Source organism: Galleria mellonella, unplaced genomic scaffold, assembly GCF_026898425.1.
Source record: "Galleria mellonella isolate WM207_F2 unplaced genomic scaffold, CSIRO_AGI_GalMel_v1 utg171, whole genome shotgun sequence".
NCBI classification, from domain to species: Eukaryota; Metazoa; Arthropoda; class Insecta; order Lepidoptera; family Pyralidae; genus Galleria; species Galleria mellonella.
The window spans coordinates 4,250,628-4,278,030 of NW_026442014.1; the positions used below are offsets into that span (position 1 = coordinate 4,250,628).

Sequence of the window (27,403 nt, forward strand, 5' to 3'; positions counted from 1 at the left end):
ATTGTATGTACTTTTTAAGTATGATGGTGACATTCAGTCCCCTTCACTGCGATCTCCCGGTAAACAGATTTGTATACAATGACGTTCCCGCTCGTTCCCGAATTATGACGTCTTTCTTTTTCGCTTCAATTTCCATACTGTTTGATGATACCATTCGCAAATATAGTGCTAGAATTAAAAAGTGAAGAAAACATGGGTTCATTGGATCTATATCTTACCAAGGGATAACTTTAGAAGAGAATCCGTCAGTATCACCAGGACAATCCAGGGTGTTTGTGCGCGCAGTGGCGCACGCTGTGGCTTCCCGGCGCTTGCGCCACTTCCCCGCTTGCGACACGCTTCCTCCGGGAGAGTGCGAGGCCGCGCGCGAGTTCCGCGCGCTAGTTGCACAACGTTATCGGCGACCCGGTTTCGACTTTCGCCACGAACACTCAAACTCAATCCTGGGATGCACTGTAATAGCACTGTAATCCGGGCACAGTCACAGGCGCGGTTGTTTTGCGTTCAGAGCGCGTTTGGGCATCGGCGCGACGGCGCTGCGGGCCGGGCGCCGGGCGAGTGGCGCGCGCGGCCGCGGCGCCGTCGTCGGTTGCGCCACACTGGAAAGTAAAAGTGAGCGGCGGGCGCGGGGCGCAGCGGCACATTTCTCCCACTTTCGCTGCGGTGATTCATTCCTCGCTCCTCGCCAAGGTCGCTTCCCGCCACTCCCGCGCATGCTGTTCCGAGCCCCGCAATCTTCCCGCGGTTGACGCGTCACGATGCGACTCCGCCGCGTGCGCTGATCTGCATATTACGGTAACTGGGCCATATTGCGTAGAAACAGATAGAGAACACACCTACTTACTAATGTCATGTTTCAACAAACTATTCACCTAATTTGCAACGAGAGCAATCGATAATGATCTAATAAACGTTAAACATCCACTTTCTCTTCGTGAAAATATTTCTGACTAAAATATAATCGTTTTCAAGTCTAAATAATTTTGTAAATTAGGGCAAATTAATCGTTTATGTAAATAACTAATATGCACTGGTTCATAGTAAAATAACTGTATTCTTGATTATACTTTCTCTTTCTGCTTAATTGTACAATGCACTTAAAGGTGTTTGTGTTAATGATCTGTGCACGCCCGTGCGTGCGACAATGAGTTGCAGGACAATAGGCACTTGAATAGTTGATTAAATGGGCTGTAGAGAAATAAATCGGCGAAATGTCAGAGAACTAGCTACTATACAACAGCAGTGCTCTAAATAAACGTGATTAAAATCTCAACTAGTACTATCATTGTATGGAAACTAAGTCTATTGTCATGCGAACCAATATGAACCTTATTTTTAGTAAGTTAATGTGAACTAAATGGAGGGCATTGTTTTTGGCATGTCCATATATGTAGAGGTTTAATACCTACATTGAATTTAATTAATAAAGTATGGTGATAGTCGGAAAATAGGTAACGAAAGTCATAAAAGTTGCTCCTTGAATATTAACACTATAAATAGACACCGTAAAACTCATGTTTTGCTATTCATAAGAACTGAGATATCGTGTCTTTATAGACTTATCCAGTAATTAGTAATAACTACGAAAAAAACACTTAATGTGTACATAATAATCTCATAGCACGGAATCAATCAGACGCTAATTTCAAACATAGGGATGTAGCTGCAACATTTGGCAAGTTATTTGTATCATGATTTCATGCTATATATGTGTTTTATATGACCATAAATAGTATTAACGTTTGGCTTTTTCAATTATAACTCCAAAATTTCAGAGTCTCTATCGAATACATACGCTTTCTAGGTAAACGTCATCTGCATTTAATTCCAGATGTATTTAATATAAAATAGCAAGCTAAGGTGCATAATATAGATATTATGTACATTAGCTTAGCTTGTTTTATTTGTTAGATGCTTAAATTTTCAGATTCCATTTGCAATGGTATTGTATGAAACTCTAAGCTTGCAAACGAAAAATAGAAGCAAATTAGACAGATCGTCTATAGATAAAAATAGTACCATGGGTGCAACATAATATATTGTGACATAAATAAAATCACATATGTGATGAGACTATCAAGGAATAAGGGACTTTATTTGATTGAGGGCTGGGAAATTGTGCTTCCGTATCCAATAATTTCTTTGATATATCTCTTTACTGTGTGGTTCCGGCATAGAATGAGCCATCCCTTCCTTTCACGTAAGAGGCGACTAAGGGAACTTAATGGTTGAAAAAGGAACAGCAGAATTCTTCTTAAAATAACACCAAAAGTCAAACTGCCGTTTCCAACTCGCTTGCCCAGCGTGGCAACTATCGGTAAAGCTTTCCAATAGGCTGAGGCCTATGTTCAGCAGTTTACAGATAATAGCTAATATGATGATAATCTCTTTAGAAATTCAAAATAATGGACTTTCAGAGCAAATTGCCTTTCTCTGTTTTGAAAAAAAAAATATTTCTTCCTGATCAGATGTCGTAGAAAAAAATACTTGAAACCTGAATTTACATCGACGGCAACCTTAACGTCGACTGAGCTCTAATTATAAATATGAAACTGCAATAATATGCTGCAGTCGGAAGATTAGTTTATACAACGTTTAGTGTTACACAACTCAGCAAAGAAAAGTAAATGCCTGGGTTAGGTCGGCCTCGGCCGTGGGTCGTAGAAAGTATGCATTCACTTTCAACTTCAACTGCTTTTTAAGTTAAACAAGCAAATTTCAGATTTGAATACTTTCTCATCTGTGCACATGTTTATTAAATTGCAGGCACTTTTCTTTGGATTACATCTACGCATTTTATATAATCAAGTTATGATAATTTTAGGAACAAAGATTTTAGAAACAAAATTATGAACTTTTTATAGAGGTATTAAATAACCTATTTAACCTGTTCCGTTTTTCTTTACCAAATTATCATGAGTATATTGTGGTTTACATTAGCAGTATGGTTTCAAAACTCGAAATAAAATCATGAGTCGTGTTTGTTATTCGATATTCGCTTATTTTATGGTCTTGTAATTAGTTAATAATCAGGATCTGTGACCAAATGTAGGGTATTTTTGAGTTATTATGATGATGAGACTAGTCTGCAACCCTCAGTTCTTGTAACAAAACTGTCATGAACTTTTAAATGCAATTAAAACAGTGCAGTATCATGTACCTATCAAAACAAGTTCACAGTTGGCGATGTAACCTAGCCACAAAAATATAGATTAATGAAGAAAACCCACCTTTGACCGTCGTTTGTATGTCCAAGGTACTGTCCAACAATTGAGTATATTACATTAGATTGTAACAAAGATAGTTACAGTGGACAGCGGTGAAGCGGCATTGAAAGTCAGCATTGTATTACGTAACACTAGAAACGTCGGCCTGCGTATCGAATATCAGAGTCGGCCGCACGTGGCTGGCTCCACGCATGTGCATCCACTGTTTAATGGCATGAATATTTATTCATTCAAATGTATGACTATTCCACATAGTTTTATAAGAGAGGAGGAGATAGCTTTGTTTGATTGATTTAATTTATTCGATTTTTTTTAATGTCCTTTTTTGATAATGGAAAGATGAGATGATAATCCAGGGCACCCAAATTCGATTCAATGCAATTCAAATTTGAAATTCTTATTCTCTAAATAAAAGAACAAAGAAATGGCACTAGCAACTTTGGCGTAATCTAATATTTACTATTTATTTGCATTATCATATGTAGATTATCATATATCATATTGTTTTACAGTATTGGAAACCAAGTTACTCAAATTGATTCATGAATGTATTTCTTACAAAGATTTTTCCAACTATGTATTCTCTTTGTCCCAGAAAAAATTACAGTAATGGAATCATATGTTCAGAATTCTGAAATGGCAATAACCTTCGCCTTCAGCGCATATCGTATCGCTCACCATCGCCAGGGAATCCATCCTTACACCTTAGAACCAGAATGGTCACACTGTTCTGGTTCGAAGGTGTAAGGATTGCGGTGTGGTTTCAGAGGAGATTCTTACTGCGAATAATCGGGTTGTGGAATGATTTTCTTGCCGAGGCCTTCCTTAGAGATTCCAGCATGGGGTTCTTAAAAAAAAAGTATTAATGTTTCTTAAGGCTCGGTAACGCGCAGATGACTTCCTTGGTATTACAGACATCCATAGGTTACGGTAATCCCGTTTACCATCAGACGGACAGTATGCTTGTTTGTCTCCATAGTTGTATAAAAAAAAAAAACTAGCTTATTTGGTAGAGAAATTTCTGGGTATTGTGACTATGGTCTTGTTTTTCTGCGGTGGACATTCACCATGCTACTCGACTGACACTCTTGTTGTATTCAAAACTCATTCTACCTTAATACATTTAAGCAAATGTCACATGTGCCCATTTTGGTGTTAAGTAAACAAAATGTATTTTTGTTTCTTAAACTTTAGCTTCGCTTAAATTGAGTCTCGGATTCCTGTTTCAAATCAATGTTGAAAAATGACGATTGTCAAAAATTTTAATTTAGAAATAGATGTTTGTTACTATTTCACATGTATAAGGATGCTTTTTTCTGGTGTCAGGAGTTTCTACGCCGTTTTTGTTGTTCAAAAAAATCTCTGACGTGATTTAATGGGTAACGACTTTATGTTCCAAAGCACGGTTCCAAAGTACGCACAAACGTGCGTGGTGCCAATCGATCATGTATAGGCTTTTTAATAACCATGTAATGTCTAAAACATTTAAATAAATACACATAATGCCCACAAAGATTTAAAAGAGTAACTGTTGAGTTAAGTGGGTATTTCTTAGAAGATAACATTACGAACCCTGCAGCAGAGTCATAAAAAAGTACTATTTAAATGTGCTTGTAAATCTATTTGAATAAAGATGATTTGAAATGACAGAAGCACGAAAGTTGAAGAAGCAATGAAAATCACTGGAAACCATGTTTATTAATTCTTGGTAAATTTGTCATATTTCTCATGATGGACAAAATTACTTGTATTTATCTCCTACTATCTCATACTGGTACCCCGCAAGTGTAAACCAATAGCACAGGTGTAAATGAAATGGTAATCATTTCATTTATAGCGTGACAAAATTTAGGTTTCTATCTGTGTATATATTTATGTTATATGCCTACGAAGTAAGCAAAAAGAGTTCAATGCTAACGTTCTCTATCCGCACACATTTCACGCATCGGTGCATTGTCATAACTTACTACATTTTATAAGATATATTTTATTTGCACAATTCTACGACCAACATATTATTAAGAACAATTGCTTTAGTTTTATCTATTTTATCATTGTCTCAAGCCACCTAGTTCTGAGTTGGTAACTCTTGTTTTTCTATATTATTTTATTATGAAATATTAATAAATTTTTAATGGAACTATCGTATATAATTATATTACATACATTACTTTGGTAAGTGCAAATATTAATATTTATTCCCCTATTTTCTTGTCCAAAGTGTAGTAAGATTAAGCGAACAAACACTATTCTTAGAAAAGGAAAACTTAAAATGCTACATCAAGCTGCCTGATCATGATGATGATATACGAGGTTTGTCCGGAAAGTACGTATAAAAGTTTTTTAAAAATTTTATTTTACAATTATTCAGGTAAATCAATTTTATCCCCTTCAAAGTACTCCCCTGTGACATAATGCACTTGTGCCAACGCCGTTTCCACTGTGAGAAGGCTCCTTGAAAGTCCTCTGGTTGTAGGTTTCTCAGCTGCCCCGTCGTAGCTTTTTTTATCTCATTTATGTCCCCCAAATGCCGCCCCCGAAGTACCAATTTGGTTTTTGGGAACAAGAAGAAGTCACACGGGGCCAAATCCGGCGAATAGGGGGGTGTTCGGTCACCGTAATGGAATTTTTACTCAAAAACTCACGGACAACAAGAGAGGTGTGGGCAGGGGCATTGTCGTGGTGAAGAATCCAACGCCCCTCTCGCGCCAATTCTGGACGAACTCGTGCCACACGAGCTTTGAGGCGTCTGAGCACATCGACGTAGAATTTTCCATCAACTGTCTGGCCTGGAGGGACGAATTCTTGATGGACAATCCCCCGAACATCGAAAAAAACAATCAACATTGTCTCGGCCCTCTCTGAATCTTTTTAGCCACTTGTGGACGGTTGGTTCCTTCACAGCATCATCCCCATAAACTGTTCTGAGATCGGCAAAAATTTCACGGCCATTCTTGCCGAGTTTCGAGAGAAACTTGATTACGACGCGCTGCTCTTCAACGGAAGCGGGCTCCATGCCGACGGGGTTTCGTTAAGAGGTAACTTCACAGATGGCGTGACAAGCCAGTTCGCACCGCACGGCGGTCAGACCAGAACTGAAGCATTGTTAGGGACATAAGGAAGGGGTCCTGCGCTTACCTGGCCTCCCCACTCCTCTTTCTCGCATTCCAGAACACTTTTATACGAACTTTCCGGACAGACCTCGTATCATCATAAATATGATGATATATCATCATCATCATATATCATCATATTTATGTTATACTAGACTAATATCTTATTGTGATGGACATAAGCCCAATAGTGGGACATTAATGGGTTGTTAAAATACGTCCTTTAAAATTCGGGTTTTTTAATTAATTTCTCAAAATTAATATGTTAGTATTAACAATATTGTAATTGATTTAACAAATTTTCCACAAAGATTGTATGATATTCATTACAATCTTTGTCGAAAAACTAACAAAGCAGATATGCCTACTCTAAAATGGACCAATAGTTTAACTGTTGATAACCCTTAGCTCAAACTGTTTATCAGCGTCAACTCTCTCTCTAATGTAGGTTACCTAATTTCTTATAATTGGTCTTTGGATAACTCATTAAGTGGGTAAATGTTCCAACTAATCTAAATTACATCTTTATTAAGCAGTAACTAGCTGTTATTGGGTTCTGCTGCATTATATATTGTGACGTCACATATATAGGGGGAGGGGATTGTTAGTAATGTAGACGGCTCTATTGTAAGAAATAGGATTATTTAAAGTAGATAGTAGAGACTAAATACGATTAGCAACCTTAACCATTGTGGTAAATTTGTTACGATGGATGGATTGATCTCTTTTTATTCCTATCCCTTTTATCTCCCAATGATAAACTGCCATAAGAACGCTCCTGTAGTCTATGGGAGAGGTTGTCCACTGCTGAACCTATGTTTAAAAGGAGCAGATAACGGCTGAAATGATAAATCCAAAAGTAATAGACGAATTATTATCAAGAATGACCACATTAAATTACGTCAACTTTTGTCAAGAACGTTCAACGAGTTTTATTGTTAATATTATTATACTAGTTATTCTTATAATTATACTATAATATATAGTTAAGTAACTTTTATATTTGTAATAAAAGATATTAGTATATTTTTAATGTCATTATTTACATTCCTCATAAGACTAAAGCAGATTGAAATATTTTCTTTTATTGTTAGATTGGAAAAAACAAATTCTAGGATATAATTTTTACAATTAACCTAAATTTCAGATATGTTCATTTTTGGCTCAGTTATTGTACAGTACATACAGTCTCAATAAATTGAGGAGAATGCGAGGATTATTGGGAAAATAAAATAAAATAAATTTATTTAGGAGTTTATAGGCACGTTTTTTAAAAAAACCTATGTTACTACACAAATATTTAAAAAATAATTTACTTACCCAAAAAAATAATCAAAACTGTTATTAATTTGCTAATACCTGCGTTTTGACTTCTACATGTAGCTAGAATTTGTAGCTTGCTGACTGAATTAGAGCATTCTTACCTACACAGCTGAAAACAGTAAAATAAAATCTTAACATCTTTCGTGACCTTTAAAAGTGTCTTGTTTACTCCCAAATAGAATAAATGCATTTATATATTGAACCCAAAGCATGTTGAATTTTATTTGAGAATCTAAATTGTATATTTAAATTCACGTGTTTTTAAAAAAAGCTGCTGAATTGTGTCAGTATAAATGTTTAGGTAGTTGTAAAGAAATATCATCTACATATACAATTCTGTATTACGACAAAGTACAAAAACGTTCACATATTATAAAACGTGATTGTGTTATTATTTATTTATTTATATAAACATAAATGACGTCAAAACATATGAAATACTATTCGAGGGGCGAATAACAAATTTTCTATTCGAATACATAATGTAATATGCAGTAGCGATGTTGTGAAAACCGTTCCCAAGGTTATGTGTACAGATATTTTTTGACATTGACTCCTTCTATGGTTTTATTATGTTTACACAACATGACCTACGGACTGAAACTAAATTAAGATGAAGTTTCGAAGTGTCAAGATCATTAGTGTAATAAATATTTATAAATGAATGAATGAGTATACATTATTTGCATTATACAATATAGGGAATAAGCAATAAAATGAACGATTCAGTTGTATAAGTATTGTTAGGCGAACTTATTGCTAAAAACAATGAATATTTATTTTTTATCATATACATAAATAAAACAGACAAGGTGATAATGGTAAAAATATTTTCTTCCTGTCAATCTTAGAGAATTATGAAAACTATAACTGTGTTACCTACTTTAATTATTTAATACACATGCATACTAATATTTTTTTATATGACTAAAAATGGAAAACAATCTGACGGCCTCCTCGAAGAAAAATGTTGGTAATTGTCACTTATAGATGTGAATCACATCACTTATTAATTATTAATGAAATTTAGTAGACTGGCGGTGGTACGGTGTTATGTTTCCTTTAAAACATAATTTCTCAATCTCAATAAATTTTCAGGAATGATAACGTGTGAAGAATTCTTGTCAGTTGGTATTTTTTTATCAGCTTGTTTGCCATTTGCAAAAAAAAAAAACCTTATAGAAATAAGATGTGTTTTTTTTTAGGAATCAGAAAAAGTGCCAAATTTTTAAAGGTTTTTCAAGTAGCTGTATTTCCTTTAAAAATGGTCGTATTTGAATTTTAAAAGAAGGATTTTAAAGCGGTTGCTGAGATATTGATGATTAAAGACAAAAAGATCTTTTTCATTCAAAGTTCGATATCTCAGCGAAAAGTAACCGTATCGAACTTTGCAAAAAAGCGAATTAAAGTTAAATGAATATGCTATCCGATCCATATAGTGGTTTAGAAAAAATTTTTCAAGTTCGTAGACCAAAAAAAAGAACCAAAAAAATTTTGAAAAAATTTTCGTTTCGGTATTCATTAGGATTGAGCAGAACACTTTGCTTAAAAATTTTTTTCATCATAAGATCTCAAAACTACAAACTTTGAGCTTGAAAATCCATTTTTTAAAATTCCAATACGACCATTTTTAAAGGAAATACAGCTACTTTGAAAAACCTCAAAAAATTTGGCTGATTCCTTAATTTTTTCCACTAGTGTATATATATATATCATATTTAGTTAGAGTTTTAATAACACACTTCATTTTCATTATTAATTATAAAATACCTATTTGACTTTAGAAATTTAACAAATGTGTTTCTGTGACTTTGTTGCATTGTAGGTCGATTATTGCATAGTTATTTTCAAAATTTACACAGCTGAAGCACAGCTTACTCAATTGAACTGCATAATACCTGTGGAGAAAATTAAAAATTTTAATTTAAAATATAAAAGGCTCCGCTTCTTAATCCGGTTGATTCTTCTGTAAAATATTCATCATATTATATGAGTACTATAGATATACCTATAACGGGAAATTAACGAATTCACTGTATTTTGCCTTTTATCCGGAAGGCTTCTTCAGGACAAAGCTTTATGTCACTTTAGTGAAATACTAATTCCACATGCGCTATCTCTATACGATGGAGAATAATAGGTGAAAATTAAAAGACAGGTCGATTATTCCATTGTGATAAATTCACGATTTAAACACTGAAATTAAGCACGATGGTTCCCAGGGAGGACCGCGTAGTGGTGGACCTAACAGGGTATATGCTACCAATACCCATTACTGAGGGGTGGGGGGGAGAGGAATTGTTAGTAATGAGGTTAAACGGTTCTCTTCACCTTTGCCCTGCCAGTGTTACGGATAGCTTACGCGGGGTAGGAAAGTGCCACATTGAATATTTCCACCAGGAGCAGCAGCAGAACTTCGAGCAGACTAAGAGTCTGACTAGGAGTAAAAAAAAAAAATACAATCGAACTGAAAATCTCCTTCTTTTTGAAGTCGGTTGAAAATAGGATCCTAGAGGAGGGGGAATTGTTAATAATGGGGATCAGTAGCCCATTTGATATAGTAATATGTCTTGTTAGGTCGACACATATTTGGAATAGAAACCATCGTGTTTTATTTCAAGTGAATTTATCACGGTGGACTGAGTGACCTGCCTTTTCATTCTCACTTGTCATCCTCACTAGTTATTCCTCATCACCAGTATATACCGTTAGCGTAAGCGAGATTATCATTCCATCATCAACTATAAAAAAAATATGATACTCATAAAATAACACATTGTGGTTAGAATTACATATGTTACCATAGCAATCGCACGATACTTAGACGCACCCATACTCAATTTTTATACGATAAAAAAAAATATGGAACAAAGAAAACTGTGTCACAACCTTGATTGGCGCGTTGTTACAAAACTATTGATAACCCCGCCCGGGAATCAAACTAGCTATCACCCAGACGAGATTTGAACATTGCGCAACCGGAAAACGTGATATATGAATGCGAAATGTCGGAATCGACTATAAAGCCGTCCATAATAATATATAGAAGAGTAATAATCATAAAGACGAGTACAAAGAATTATTTATTAATTTTTTCCCCATTCGTGTTTCTACCGTGAAGCAGTTGTGTTTGCATAGCTGTGTTTCGGTTTGAAAGTTAGGATATGGCAGTGAATTTACAGGGTACAGAGTCATAACACCCGAGTCCTTAGGAATGGCAAGGCTATGGGCGAAACAGTATAACTGTGTGGTGTCCAATGTACTGCTCATGTCTATAGGCGACGGTTGTCACTTTCCATCAGATAAGCCGTCAGCTTGTATGCCATTCTTAGTTGCATAAAAAAATACATAAAAAAATCTAATATACTTCTTGTTAAGGTGTAATTTCCTATCGGAGTTTGGCGATCAACATGTTGATTCTTAATTTGTCCATCGTCGTCCTGAAAAGGGACCTGGTGCGCATTCCGATGCCTTAGACTTTTTAACTAGAAGGACCGCCCTCTTCCCAGTTTTCTACAATTCTTGGATCTCCCTGTATCATCATTATATCAGCCCTTAACTGTCCACTACTGAACACAAGCCTTACTTTTAAGGGATGGGGGTTTTTCCAGTAGTTGCCACGTTTGGCAGGCGGATTGGCAAACGCAGTTAACCTAACTGCGTTTACCAATCCGCCTGCTGCAGATGTTTCAAGAGGGACACTTCTTCCCATCCCTCGCCCTCCCTTTGTTGTTTCTTACGACACCTACGAGAAGGTAAGGGATAGCTAATTCTATGCTGGGACTACATGGGAATTCCCCTGTATATATTTTAATAATATTTATTTTTTTATACTGATATCATGTAATGAATAAACTCAAAACAACAAAATTTTAAAAGATTTTAAAAATTGTTTCATCTATAAAAAACTAACATTATCAGCGAGTAACATAAGCTATATATTATTTTTGCAAATTCTATTTACTCGTGCGAAATCGGGCTGAATCGCTAGTCAGAAATAATATGCAAATAGTACCTCCTTATAACTTTAACGATTTGTTATTAAAATAATTCTAGTTAATTACTATGTAAGAAAGGAATTGTTAGTAATGGGGTTTAACAGCCCCATTGTAAGCAATACATCCTGTTAAGTCGATCGATATCGATTTTAACAATTCTTTTTGTAATTGATAAGATTGATCGAATATTAATTTAGTAATAATTAAAGCTCCCGTTTGTCTTTTGTGTTGGAAAAGTAAAAAATGCTCGTAAACACGTGATTCTGCATTCTAAATTCAAATATTTTTTAAACTAATATTATAATAAGAAACTATTTTTTAAAAAACACTTATCCGATATTAAAAAAATAAGGCTGTACGTTTTAAAAAAAAAAAAACATTCGAAGCCGGGGCGGATTGCTATAGCTATAGCTATGAAATTAACATTTCGTCATTTATCGATGTGTGTAGATTCACATTTTTTTTAGATAAATAGATAATTTATTTGAATTACTTACAGCACACAAATAACAATAAACATATACCTACAGTAAAAAGAGATAAAAGAATGCATATACAAAACAAGCAAAAGATATAAAAAAAAAAAAATATTCTTGTTACAATTTTAATTATCAAAGTACGAGTATGTCGGAGTGCGCCATAAGGGAACTTGCGTGAAGATAGAACATTATCAATAAACCAAATAAAGAAAGGCTTGCCATTTATTTATCGACTTCCAAAAAGGAGGTTATCAATTCGCCTGTATAAATATTTGTAATAACTTTACGTTCATGTTATTACTTTTAATTGAAATTTAAACGAATATTTTTTTTAGTGGTATTCGTGGCATAACCATGACCGTGCTCATGAATAAGGGCTTTTGTTGAGTTCGAAATCTGTTGGACATGCCCGAATATAAAACTTGAGTAAAGCCAACATAGATAATTACAATGCAGATTAAAAAAAAAGTATTATACGTTTGTAAAATAAGTTCCTATTCCTTTCTCACTCACGACTTGGTACGCATGAATTATGGAAGTAGAAAAATTAATTAAATATACTATTTCTAGATGGCGCATCAAGACTTTATTTATTTAGACCTTCAGGAACACAATTGTGAAAACCGTATCCAATTTGGTACAGTAGCTTTTACATAACGGCGGAACAGAGATACAGACAACGTTTAACAAAAATATTGTTTGGAATTAGTCTCATTTAGATCCCTATTATTTTTATATCTCCCATATATAAACACTGTCTAGTAATAATTTTATTATATTAATAAAATAAAATAAAAAATAAAACACTGATGTCGTCTAACGGGTGTCTAAATACGATAGCGACAGCGTGCTTTAGGTTACTAATGAATGACCATGAACATGGTGTAACGTCTGTAAAACTAAGCAGATAAAATAATGATAGCTTATCTGTTGAATTATATAAAGTGTAATAACATACGCTTCTGGTTATTTTATTTATCCAGCGTTAAGTAACTGGGCTGAAATGGAAACTAGCTAGGAAGTTTTGCCGTGCGGTCCCGGCATAGAATGGACCAGCCTTTTCTTTCTCGTAGGTACCGTCAGAAGCGATTAACAGAACTTAATGGTCGAGGGATGGGCGCCCCTCTTAAAACTTCGCCAAAGCTTAACTGCGATTGATTACCCGTCTGCCAAGCATAAAGATTGCTGGCAAAACCACCCTTATCGGGCAGGCCTACGTTCAGCAGTGGCAGTTAATGGCTTATATGATAATATGATGAAGTAAGTTTTACTAGACGGAGACTGTGTACAAAAGTCATTTGTGGCAGGTGGGACAGATGTACCCATACATCTATCCCACTTGCGTCTCTGCCAGAAAAAAATAAATTTATAGATAAAATGACAGAGGAAGAGAGAGAGAGAGAGTAAAATGGCTAAAGATATACTATTAGAAAAAAGCTGATCACCTTCAATAAGAAAACCAGTGGGAAAAAAAATTGAGCGAAAAAATTGAGCCAAAATAAAATAACAGAAGAAAAAAAAATGCAAACATCGTATAGATGCATAACAACGTCTTTGGTAATGCATGAAGGGAGTCAAGGGCGTCACAGTCGACATACTCTGTGATATCGATAGTACTAGTTCATGTCTATAGATGACATTTACCACTTTCCATCAGACGGGCTTTTAGCTTTTCACCATTCTGTAATAAAAAAAGATTAGAAAAATACACAATTAAGACGAATTAACAGCACCTTATTTGCTAATATTCACTTATAATTATGTTCATTCGAAATATGTTGTCCACATTTCGCTGGTAGTTAATAAAAATGGACGGCTTTAAGTCACAAAAAAATGTTTTGAGATCGCAAATAGCGTTTACATTCAATTTGAATAATAGGTATACGGATATAGTCACGATGGTGATTGTAACACAAACGTGACTCAGGATTATGATAGTGACAATCGTATCCTCTCTACCAACGGACAGTTTCATACTTTTCTATTTATATCATAATATGCAATACATAAACTTATATTTTAATATATAAAAATTCCATGTCAGGATGTTTGTTCTCACTAATCTCCGAAAATGCTTAACAGATTTTAATAAAGTCTCGTAAATATGTATTGTTTGCTCCAACTTTAGAAATAGAAGTAAAATAGAAATAAAAAATTATTATTTGACAAAAACAAAGTTACAATTACAAGATACAATGGGACCCACACTAGGCGAACCTGTATCGTGGGCATCTGACAAAGATTAGATGAGAGATAGGGAAGTTTATATTTTGATAAAAAAAAAGTTACGTAGAGGTAGCTGTATAGCAAATAACAAAAAAAAGAGCAAGTATAATAGACTATTAAATGTATACAAATAATACCCTATACTCACTTGATTATATAACAGGAATCCACATACTATGTGGGATAGAAAATGTACTTAAAAACATAACCTTCAAGAAAAGACCGTATTCCTTTTTAAAAGGCCGGCAGCACACCTGCAATGCCGTAGGTGTTGTGGGTGACTATGGGCGGCGGTAGTCACTTACCATCAGGTGAGCCGCATGCTCGTTTGCCCCCTGTGTTGTAAAAAAAAAAAAACTATGTGGAATAAAAAAATCTTTACTAATATTATAAATGTGAAAGTGAGCGTGACAGTTCATCAAATGCTAAGTAATTATCGCCGCCGATATATTATGGGCGGTGATAACTGACTTCAGAGGATATGCAGGTGTGTTACTGGCCTTTTACACGAAGGAATATACTCTTGTCTTGAATGTTTCAATGTCGTATCTATTTGAAACAACTTTTGCTTGGAGTTGGTTCCGCAGTTTGTTACTTTCTAGCGCCTTAACGCCTTAACCAAACACTATGAAATTCGTTATAAATGTACTATATAATAATAATAATGAATCTTTATTTCAGTTATTGTTACAAATAGTGTGTAGTCCCTAACACCTGAGGTAGGTATGAAAAAGCTTTGTATCAGGAATTAGTACCCTCTTCCATATGTTGTTATATCACATTTTTGCTGAAACAAATAATATGAAACAGAGTAGTACTAAAATATGGAATGGAGACAGATATAGGCTGCTTTTTATCCCGGTCAGTGACCACATCCTGGTTATGCGGACGAAGTTAAAAAGTAGTTTATGATATATTATATAATATTTATGATAAATTTGCATCCTTTCTAATTAGAAAGGATGTTAATTTATCATACGAATACAATGTTGCTAAAAATAATGTCACATATCGCATTTTTTAACACTCGTCCTGGCTTATCTACGGAAATGATATAATACAAATTATGCCATTATTAAATTGGAATTTATGTATTATTTTTACCTTAGTAGCTTCTAATTAGCATATTTTTAAATAACTAGACGGCCTTGTGACATTTTTTTCACAATAATTAGAAATTTAAACAGCCATTATAGACTTAACTCGATATAGTAAACATTTGCGTGTTTTGTCTTAGATATTTTGTTTAAATTTCATTAGATTGATATAAAATGATTTGATTAGGAAAGATTTGATTTTTTCTTAGTAATGAACAAATTAGAATAGAGAACCTGAAAGGAGTAGGGTTTGTTTATAAAGTATACTCGTAATATATATGGAGTAAAAATCGATTCAGAAATGACATAGACATACAGTAATATACCGATATACAAAAATACTTTTGGAATCTGTTTATAAAAAGTCGAATAATTATTGTTTATCTCAATTTTTATGACTTTTCCTTATGGTAAGATGTTATTGCAATTTGCTGTAATTTTTATAGATGTAATGCTGTAAAGAAATAAAGTTATTGAATTTTGCTGCAATTTTGATCATTATAAAGTCATAAGCAAATAAAGTTGATAAGTTTAACTGTAATTTTGATAGAACGTCATAACAGTATACTACCAGAGGGAGACTTTGTACAAAAGTCGATTGCTTGGCTACCTCTGTCCCATTCGTGTTTCAACCGTGAAGCAGTTGTGTTTGCATGGCTGTGTTTCGGTTTGAAGGGTGGGATATGGCGTGAATTTACTGGGTATAGAGGAATAACATCTGAATCCTCAGGAATGGCAACGCATGGGGGAAACAGTATACTCTGTTATGTCAATGGTACTGCTCATGTCTATAGGCGACGGTTACCACTTTACATCAGGTGGGCCGTCAGCTTGTTTGCCATTCTAAGTTGTATAAAAAAAAAGTTATTAAATATAGATGTAATTTTGATAGTTATAACGTATAAGGGAGTAGAGTTATTGAATTTTGCTGTAGTTTTGATAGTTATAACGTCATAAGGGAGTAGAGTTATTGAATTTTGCTGTAGTTTTGATAGTTATAACGTCATAAGAGAGTAGAGTTATTGAATTTTGCTGTAGTTTTGATAGTTATAACGTCATAAGGGAGTAGAGTTATTGAATTTTGCTGTAGTTTTGATAGTTATAACGTCATAAGGGAGTAGAGTTATTGAATTTTGCTGTAGTTTTGATAGTTATAACGTCATAAATTACTAATTTTTTTTTTAATTTTTATAGCTACAACGTCATAAGGAAATCAAGCACATTATTATATATTAATTTGTGAGAAAGTTTCCTTATAATGAGAGGTACTACGTGCCATTTCTCATGTACCTATACGAATTGGAATTGGATTTCACCATTCTCTCGAAGGTCGTGCGTAAGATCCGTTTAGTACGAGTAGTAAGTAGTATTTATTACAGTTTATTTGAGAGATTACCTATTTAAAATACATCAGTTAATAAATTAATTATTAATATAGTCTTTACTTATTTGTTTATTACTTTATATGTAGCTATGATTGTATTAAAACCATGCAATTAGATAGACCAAATTCGTAATACCTTATTGAGATTGAATATAAAGATTTTTTTTATTTATTAATATTTTTTTTTAGGATAGTTGCTACGAAATTATGTTCAAATAATTTCATTGAAATTTTTACAAGTTTAATTTGTTTGGAAAACAAATTTAAATAAATCATTGAAGATGCAATGAAAGGTGAAACCGGTCAGATTCCATTTATAAGCCAATTAGTAATTCTTTTTTTATCTGAAAGAGTGTTTGGCGTTTGTTTTTGTCGAAATAAATCTTAAATTATAACATTTTAAACGATAAATTATGAAGTACTCATACAAAATTAGAACATGTCGTCACAGATCCCAGTAGTTACAAAATATTGTTTGGAAGCTTACATCATATTGCTGTATGTCAAGAAACAGATGTCCAATGATGGCATCAAATATAAGGTTGCCAGAAGTGAATCATGGAAATGCGATGAAGACAAAAGTTATTATTTAATCTGTATTCACGCCAACTTATATAGTTAGTATGCATAGAGAAACAGGTAGTAAAGGTATGTAAAACTTGTAATAGTTGGTGTTTTTTTTTTAATGCTATTTGGAATGAAAAATAAGCTCACGATCCACCTGATGAGAACTTATAAATATTACTTATAGATATCAACAGCACCATAGATTACTGCCTTGCATTTTCCCATTTATTTGGGGTCGATGCGGTATTTCTTGTTCTTCTTCTTCGACAATTTTTGGGAAACAGCTTTTTAAATATCACAGAATATATTATACGATAATGTAAAATAAACTATTATAATAAATATATTAATTTTATTATTGTAATCAATTAATCTTTGTTTTATTTATTTCTAAATAACATTATTGTATTTTATATTATATATATCTAGATGCGTGAGGTTGAATGACATTAAAATATTTTTTGTAAAAAACAATAAAGAGTACCTGTCTAATTATGTATTAAATTCGTGACTACGATTGTACTTCTTATACATTGCCATTCCTGAGGACTAAAGTATGTCTCTATATTTTAAAATTTAATTTACATATTCTATCATTCTAAACGAAATTAGTTGATAAATGGTTTAGTGATTATACTCATATTATATTAATTCAATTAAAAAAAAATTATTATATATATAGTATATCGGCTGAAATGATAATTACTCTTATAATTGTGATATAAATGCCTAATTATAATTAGGCATTAAATAATTAATTTAACTATATCCCAAACTTTTACAATATTGCCAACCCTGCATAAATAATGAAACTGTAGGCAATATAGTATTCACTTAACACATTAGTGTTTATTATGTAGAAGGATCAACAAATGGTGTTAGCAAAAAATAACTACTGCCAGCCATTTCAAGCCGTTATCAGAATTATAAAAAACGTAAATAAAATAGAACCAAATTAAGAATCTCCTTCTTTTTGAAGTCGGTTAAAAATACATTATGACTTTTAACATCATGGGCACTTAATGTCATGGAAGTAAAAAAAAAGACCATTTCTGGATAGTGTATCAAGGTATTAGATATACCAGATTTTAAGTCAAACTTCAGGAAAATAAATCTGTAAATCGTAACTAATTTGGTACAGTTTTTGCGTGATTTGGGAACAAACATCGTCTAGTTACAATTTAATTACGAGTATATTATTAAAATTTATTATTAGTGGCTAAAATATTTTGCTTGTCAAATAAAGCTTTGTCTATGAAAATATGTTATAAAAACATTTTTTGTATGCTGTACTCTGATTTGGCTTCTATTGCTTTTAAGACCCCTAATATCAGTTTTTTCTTAAATATCTCCTATGACAGATACTATATACTACAGACATAGTCAAGTTATAATTTTATTATTTTAGTGAGATTCCAAAGCTGAGGGTCTACCATGAAATGAAATTCCGAATTTACGGATTCAATTTCGTGTTTTTGTTCGTACCGAAATCGACCAGTAAATGGAGCTTAACATTTCGTTCGTCATTATTTCTACCATAATAGTTCAGAGGAACAATATTTTTACATTTTTAATAATTTTAACGATATGTACATATTATGTAATTTTAACATCAAATTTCTGTTTCGTTCATCCCCGAAATTTCGAAAAACATTTCATGGTAAGCCCTCAGATTAAGACTTGTTATTACTAATATCATCATCATCATATCAGCCGTTAATTTCCACTACTGAATATAGGCTTCCACCTATTGGGGACTTTTGCCATTAGTTGCCATGCTTGACAGGCGGATGGGCAAACGCACTTATGCTTTGGTAATGTTTAAAGACGTTGACTGTGTGGCCCAGCCATAAAATAGGCTACACTTTTCTTTACCGTGGCTGTCGTAAGAGTCGACAAAGGGAAGGCGAAGGTTGGGCAGCAGCGTCCCTCTTAAAACATCTCTAAAGCCTGACTGCGTTTACCAATCCACCTACCAAGCGCGGCAACTACTGGCAAAACCCTCCCAAGGGGAAGGCTTATGTTCAGCAGGATACTGTTATGATATGATGATGAAAAATATGTAATTTAATATTATATTGATCAATCGGTTGCAATTTGTACTTTAAAGCTTATAATTTTAAGTGATAAAGTTATCTATCTCATGCGAAATCTGAGTGATAACTAGACAAAATATAAATTTAAAGCTAATGATTTTTAAATAACTCGTCGTGAATGAATCGGTTTTTTTAAATAGATGATAATGGAATGGTAACCCGACCTGTGCTATCGGTATATACTGGCGGGGCACCAGTGAGGGATGATAGGTGAGAATGAAGCTGGTCAGTTAGCCCACCATAACGAATTTAACAATAAACCGATTACGATGGTTTCCAGGGGAACCATGAGGAGGTTGATTTGACAGGGTATATTGCTAGCAAGGGGGCTACTAATCCCCATTACTAACAATCCCTTCTCATCTCGAATGAATCGGTTAGGGAAAGGTTTATTTTCAGTTCTCGTCTAAATTTACTTTCCAAACTGGAAAGTACGGTTATAATAATATGAATGTGTGATAAAAATGTCCTATGTGAATAAATGATTTTGATTTCTTAATACAGTCTTAATTGTATTATATATACAGAGTCGCGGATTATAGTTAGTCTTAGTATATGAAAATAAATGAGTGTACTATCCCAACCCACGAGAATGAGGTCATTCTTGTATGGGTCGGGTAATGAATCACTTAGCGACTATACACTATATTACACTACGCCGCAATGAAAGTATTTATATTTGTAATTTACGATTTTGCTCAGCAGAAATAGCAAATTCAATGATGGGAAATGGGCAAATAAATATAGAAAAAGCCTTATTTATGTAGAAAAAATATCGAAATTAATTCATAACTGGCGAAAATATTGTGTAACATACTAACACGACCAACTACGTACGTACACGAGGACGTGCACATACGCGCGCGCACACACACACACACACACACACACACACACACACACACACACACACACACACACACACACACACACACACACACACACACACACACACACACACATACACACACAAAACAGGCAAATCGAGTATCCTTTCCGTATTGAAGTCACTAAAATATGATTTCTATTTTGGTTATTAGTTAATTTTTTATTTTTTTTATACAACTATAAACTAATTAAAAATATACATTCATATAATTTTCCGTTGTATGTAATGATGATCTGATCCTCAAAATACCCATCAAACCTTGCCTGAAGAATTGCAAATATGATAAAAAAGGCGCCATCTAATCTATCATATAGATAAGACTATGCATACTTTTTTTTTATACAACTTACAATGGCAAACAAGCTGACGGCCCACCTGATGAAAAGTGCTAATCGTCGCCTATAGACATGAGCAGTACCATGGACATAACAGAGTATACTGTTTCGCCCATGATACCCCCCATGCGTTGCCATTCCTAAGGACTCAGGTGTTATTCTTCTGTACCCAGTAAATTCACGCCATAACCCACCCTTCAAACCGAAACACAGCCATGCAAACACAACTGCTTCATGGTTGAAACACGAATGGGACAGAGGTATCCAAGCAATCGACTTTTGTACAAAGTCTGCCTCTGGTAAATACTTTATATAGTAGAATACATGTCCGTAAACTCAACTTAGACAAGGGTATATTTTGTCCTTCGCGGATGAAAATGTCCCTTGTTTGCGTCTAAGCTCCGATGTTTTATGACAATGTAGAAGATAAATAATTCAAGCAAGCCCAAAGATATAAAATAATATAACGCCATATAGTTTTACGAGTGTAGCAGCAATGGAATACTGAGTATAGTATCGGTTTCATTGTCGGCTAATTAGTGTTTTTGTATGGCTTGTATGTATGTTGTATGGTCGAAGCAGGAAACGAGACGAGTCGCTATCGCAAATTTCATTCTCACTGCGTTTGTCATAAGGGCGTTGTGAATTGGCCCGTTGTGTTACTCAGATTGCGGATTTAATATAAATGGTTAGTTGATGAGAATTATTCACTAATCAGTGATATGAACATTCGAAAAATAACACCTAGTGTAGTAAAACGATTTAATATGGACGTTTATTTTATTTAAGTTTTACTAACTTTTATAATAATGAAAAGTCTATGTGTTTTATATTTTAAAAAATGTAAATAATCAAATTGTATCATTTTATTCATTAATTTACGTGTGTTAAATGGCTCAAATAAAGTGTTTATCTATCTATCTATCTTTTCTATTGCTTTCTCGATACTAAGAACACTAAATTTCAAGACAATTCGTTAAGTTGTTAAAGCACCAAAAGGTAATAAGCAAATGTACTCACTTAAGAAATTATATTTATTTTAGCAAAGATTTAGTTTTTGTGTTATATTCTAAGAATATGACACCAGAAACTCTAATTGGTGTATATCATTATCATCATTATATCAGCGGGTCTACCATGAAACGAAATTCCGAAATTTCGGACTCAATTTCGTGTTTTTGTTTATACCAAAATCGGACCAATAAATGGAGTTTAACATTTTGTTCGTTATACATCCTATCATAAAAGTCCAAAGGAACAATATTTCAACATTTTTGATATTTCCAAACGGCATGTAATTTTAACATCAAATTTGTATTTCGTTTGGCTCCGAAATTTCGGAAAACATTTCATGGTAGGCCCATAGCTGTAAACTGTCCACTGTTGAACATAATCCTTCTTTATAAGAAAGATTTTGTAAGTAGTAGCTACGCTCGGTAGGCAGATTGGCATCCGCAGTGGGCTTTGATGATGTTTTAAAAAAGACGCTACTGACCACTAAATTTCCTCAGTTGCTTCTTACGACACTCATGGGAAATGAACGGATAGCCCATTCTATGCCGGGACCACACGGCATGTAACTGGTATATTCATATTAATACGAGCACATGACATAATTATGCTATCTTATACCAGTCACTATTTAGACAAATGTTAAGTTATATAAGAGTAAATAATGATGAAAATAAATATAAGGAATTAATTTACATAATTATTAATAGCAAATCTGTACGCAAATTGCAATAATAAATAAATAAAATAAAAAAGAATCTAAAACTATGTTATACTTATTGCGTCGTATTTTTCTTCGTCTTCAATATGTTTTAGGTAAATACAAGTAATATGATGTTTACAATAAGAAAAGCATAAACAAATTAACACTGTCCAATTCAAGTTGCGCGCAGCGACCGACACGATCTCAAGGTCGCAAAGCTGATCTCACCGACCATTTTTTTCTATACAACTATTATGTGACCGGTTTTAGACGTACACACAAACAGTACAACACACTTAAGGAGCGCAGGAAAAGTGACATTCACACAAAAAGTTCGGCTAATAGCGTCACTGGTCGCACGCCACCTATTGTACCGGACGGCCATCTTTGAATATTTCATGCTGTCGAAATTGTTTTTTTTTTCGTTGTTTTTTATTGTGATGCCAGTTTTTGTCGGCGTCACATTTTCGCGGGCGCCATTTTTCACAAGTGTAGGAGTCGTGTACCCCAAGGCCCCAACAAGGCGGTCGTACTTGTTCAACCGTGGGAGTTGTATGCGCTAGTTAGTAAGTACCTAACTTACTTAGGTATTGTATTGATCGAGTTTAGTCCTTTTGAATATATTATTGTGGAGGGAAAGAGATTGTTAATTATGAACCTAACAGTCCCATTGTTAGCAATTTACCTTATCAGGTCGACTTTCGCGCGATTTCCTCTGGAAATCATCGCGGTTATTTTTTTTTTTAATTCGTCAAAATAGGTTAACTGATCTGCTTTCACACATCATCTCTCACTGGTATTTCGCTATAGAATCTTTATGGGGGAGGCCTATGTTCAGCTGTAGGCAGTCAACGGCTGATATGATGATGATGATGAGGGTACAGAGAAGTATATGATGAAAAATAACAAATTCTATCTACTGAAAAGAATGTTTCCTTCAGATCATTGTAAAGTTAAATTGAATGGTCGAGGAATGGATAAGTCCTTGCCTTAATCTCCTTTTACGATACTCATGAGAAAGGAAGAGCTGGCCCATTCTATGCCGAGACCACACGGTAAATAATAATTTATAATAACAAAATCAATTATGGAAAAGTACAAGTAGATTATCTAACATTTTATAGATAAGAGCTATGGTCATGTATTACAATCTATAGAAAAATGTGTACACAGTATAGTAAATATATACAAGGTGAAAATTATTAGTGAAACTTGTAACTTACAAATTGTTTTTTGCAAGTAAAATGTCAACAAATGAAGTCAGGTAGTCTATAAGGGTGCAGTCGTAAGCTTATTACTTCATTCAACTTTAAGCAACATTTTTGTATACTCAAAGATTTTTTAATTAATCAGATCTATTTTTTAATTACAATTTTAAATTGAATAATATAATTAGATTTGTATACAGTTAAAAAACATAAAAGCAAAGTACCGGAAATTCGAATTTTACATAATGTAAAATTTTAGTAATAAGAACATTATTTGACTTAAATAAAATATGTTTAAAAAAATCTATATGTTTTATATATATTAATCTATGTTGTGCAAATATTTTATTTGGATATAATTATTGTCATTATCGACTACAACAGAAGCAGTCGACATAATGCAGATTTATCTAAACTCCTGCAGGAAATCCGGTGTAGCGAAATGCTGTACAAATAAAAATAAAATCTATTTAATTATTAGCTTTAGTTAAATGTAAAATACGAGTAATAATAAAAAAGTAAAATATACTACAGTCCGCGTCAATTAAACATAATGAAACGGAAATAAAACGAAACATTAAATTAGTTAAATTGAATTTTTATATGAATTTATTTCTATTTTGGTGATTTTTGATTGGATATCAGCAGATTGTTTTATAAGCGAATTAAATATAAGCTTGTATACATTTATATGTTTTTTTTTTATAATTTTTACTAGATGGAGTGACGACTTCAAATGCATTGCAGGGAGTCAGTGGATGCAAGTGGCTCAGGACCGTTCTTTATGGCAGTCTATGGGCGAGGCCTATGTGTAATGATGATGTATTTTTATTACATATTACATATATTACTGGCCTACAATGCTTATTATAATGTGAAAGCGTTGCGGCCCAGTATTCATACTATTCCAATTTTACACCTCAAGAGTTCAATATTCTAATCAGATTTTGCAAAAAAAGTTTTATGTAAGTTAATATTTTTGACTAACATTCTGGTGAAAGAAAATATCGATAACAACTTAAAATTAATCCGAGAGACTGTGGTCGCCCACTGTCACGTTGAATTCTAATATATAAATCGTAAAATGTGAGCAGGTCAACTATTAAGTTCATCATAATGACAGCACCTAACAAAATGTCTCTGGCTATTTTATAAAGTTGTAAGTACATTTTTTAAATTTTATATAAGATATAAAATTAAAAAAAAATGTATTTTTTCTATATCTAGTTCGAAATGCTTTAGTAAATTTATCGCAAACAATTTAACATTAAAACGTGTCTGAAGATTAAAATAGTCGAATTTAGTCGAGTGACTATTTATTACTATACTAATTGATCATCGTTAGTAATAAATAGTATTTTAATTGTCAGAATAACCGGACAATTTTTACGGGCGAAGGGTCATCTCGATGTAACAATGCCTTAAATTGATATGTGCATGACTAGAATAAAAATTGTGTTAATTGATTACGTATGTGTTAGTGCATATTATTTTTAGGTCTGTTTTTTAAACTAGTTTTTAAATTTACAAAAACACACGACAAGATTATTTTTCAAGACGAGTTTGTTTACCAATTGCTTTAAAACAAGTAAAAAAAACAGGTTATGAATTATTACAAGCTTCTAGGCAGAGTCTATTAGCAGTAATAGTCTAGACAGAATTGTTTTCTTGAAATTCAAAATTACATACTTTTCCCTTTTTCTTTTATTATTAAAAAAAACAAGTTTTCTCTCTTTTTCTTTTACTTTTATTTCTGATTTTGAATTAAAGAAACTTGATTTTTGCTAATTTTTTTAAATTAAAGATAACTTGAGGTAAATTTTTTTTAATTTGACAATTAGGTTTATTTATTTATTACTGATATAGTAATAATTTATTGTAATTTTTGTCTTGATTCTCTTATATTGTACAACTTTGTAAATAAGCATATAAATAACAACAAGAAACATTGCGATCGTGTGGATTATAAATTCATTTAGGAAAACTTCGCGTATTATCAGTAACTTCACATTCATACATAATAATAAAAATCACTCACCAGTTTAGAAATTTTACTTCTTTTACTATTTTTAATTATAAAATAATCGACAAAAACCACAAGTTTCGACTCCAACGCCATCTAGTATTTATTGTTTTATTTTGTGTAGTGACCTATCTAAGATAGTTGGTCACTAAACAAAATTTGACATTGCATAACTTGGTTTATCGACACCACCTGTATATGATGTGTCAAATATTTCTCTCTTATCAGTTAAGTATCTTTATCTATCACCAAAATAATACATTATTTAAGGTGCGTTATCATCAACCGTAAAATATAAAAGTGCGACACGGCCCGTGTTACTTTCACAATATTTTATTATAATAATCTTATCTTTCTAAGATAACATAATAGTAAACAACGTAGTAAGGTGTTGATAGTGGAGTAATAATACGTTTTACAGGTAGGTATTTTGTTTAGAAGATTTTTATTAGTCAATGTAAGTACGTGCGATTGGTGTGTAAAATTGCTTTGAATAAACATGATAGCTGATGATGAGTCACTAATTTATAAACATTTCAGGTATTCACAAATTCTTACTAATATTACAAATGTTAAAGTTTTTTTTTATTGATGAAATAATAATAATAATGGATTAATAACAAACGCCTGCGCTAACGGTATACGCTGGCGGCGTATCAGTGACGAATGAGGTAGATGATAGGTGAGGATGAAGCAGGTCAGTTTGCCCATCGTGATGAATTCATCAAAAATTAATCACGATGGTTTCCAGTGGGAACCGCGTGGAGGTCGACCTGTTAGGGTATATTGCTAGTAATGGATTTTTGAAAGTAAGTTTGGCGTCTCAACGGCTCAACCAATCGTCATCAATTTTGGTTTATACGTGCAGTGGGATTGATAATTTAAAATTGTGTTTCACTGTAAAGAAACCGACTTCAATTATGACAAAACCAGTTATTTTCTACAGATTATAAAAGCAGTAGGCAAATAACAGGATAAGTTGTTTAGTAAAAATATTTAATTGTATTAGCAGCCTTCGTGCGTAGCATGTCCCTGCTATGTAATAGCAACGCATAGATAAATGTGAGAGCGACAGCAGAAAAAACAACACAAAATTAATTTTTTCCAATTATCAGTCTGTATCTTTATGTACATTCAATATCAACATTCAATCTCATATGCTTTCCATCGAATTGGAGACCGGTAGACAGCAGTAGAGGTCGCCATTTCGGGGGCCGACCACATACTCATTTGTTGCAGTATCCGGCTGTAGTACCTTCCTAATGCTCCTCAAATATTGCGTCTAAACTGTGCCCACCATGTACCCTCTTGTATAGGCATTCCGTCACCCGTTTCCAATAGCCAGGACAGGATGCCATAAATACTGTACCGCAAACCATAAAAAAAATCCCATATGCTTTGGTAGACTTGTATTGTGTACCTTTCCTTCAAGTACCTTAATTAAATACAATACTAGCGTTATATCCCTTTCGACTCAGCGTTCATTATAGCCGACTATGCCCAGAATAAACTAAGCGGGATACATTAATGGATAAAAATACTATTTCAAATACAAGTATCTGACAAACTTGTTTTGCACACTTTTGTCATAGCACTGGTAGTTAGCTTCACGTGGAGTTCAGATTATTGTATTGTGCTCCAATTAATTTCTAACCGAGGTATTATAAAAAGCAACTGCAGCTTTGATATGTGTGTTAATTTAATGTTTTTCCAAGGAAATACTT

The 27,403-nt window shown here is 33.3% G+C and overlaps 1 protein-coding gene and 1 long non-coding RNA gene across 2 annotated transcripts in view; one reads left to right on the forward strand and one right to left on the reverse strand.

Moving 5' to 3' along the window:
- LOC113518103 (transcription factor Ken) overlaps positions 1–562 on the reverse strand; it is a 43,627-nt gene extending 43,065 nt beyond the window's left edge. The window contains exon 1 of the mRNA XM_031912973.2: positions 219–562. The gene's annotated coding sequence lies outside the window, so the exon portion shown is untranslated. The remainder of the gene's footprint in view (positions 1–218) is intronic.
- A 15,732-nt stretch (positions 563–16,294) lies between these two features.
- Positions 16,295–17,786, forward strand: LOC128200219 (uncharacterized). Its single transcript, XR_008252619.1, has 2 exons — positions 16,295–16,822; positions 17,037–17,786. It is a non-coding gene; the product is annotated as an uncharacterized LOC128200219 (long non-coding RNA).
- Positions 17,787–27,403: the final 9,617 nt, after the last annotated feature.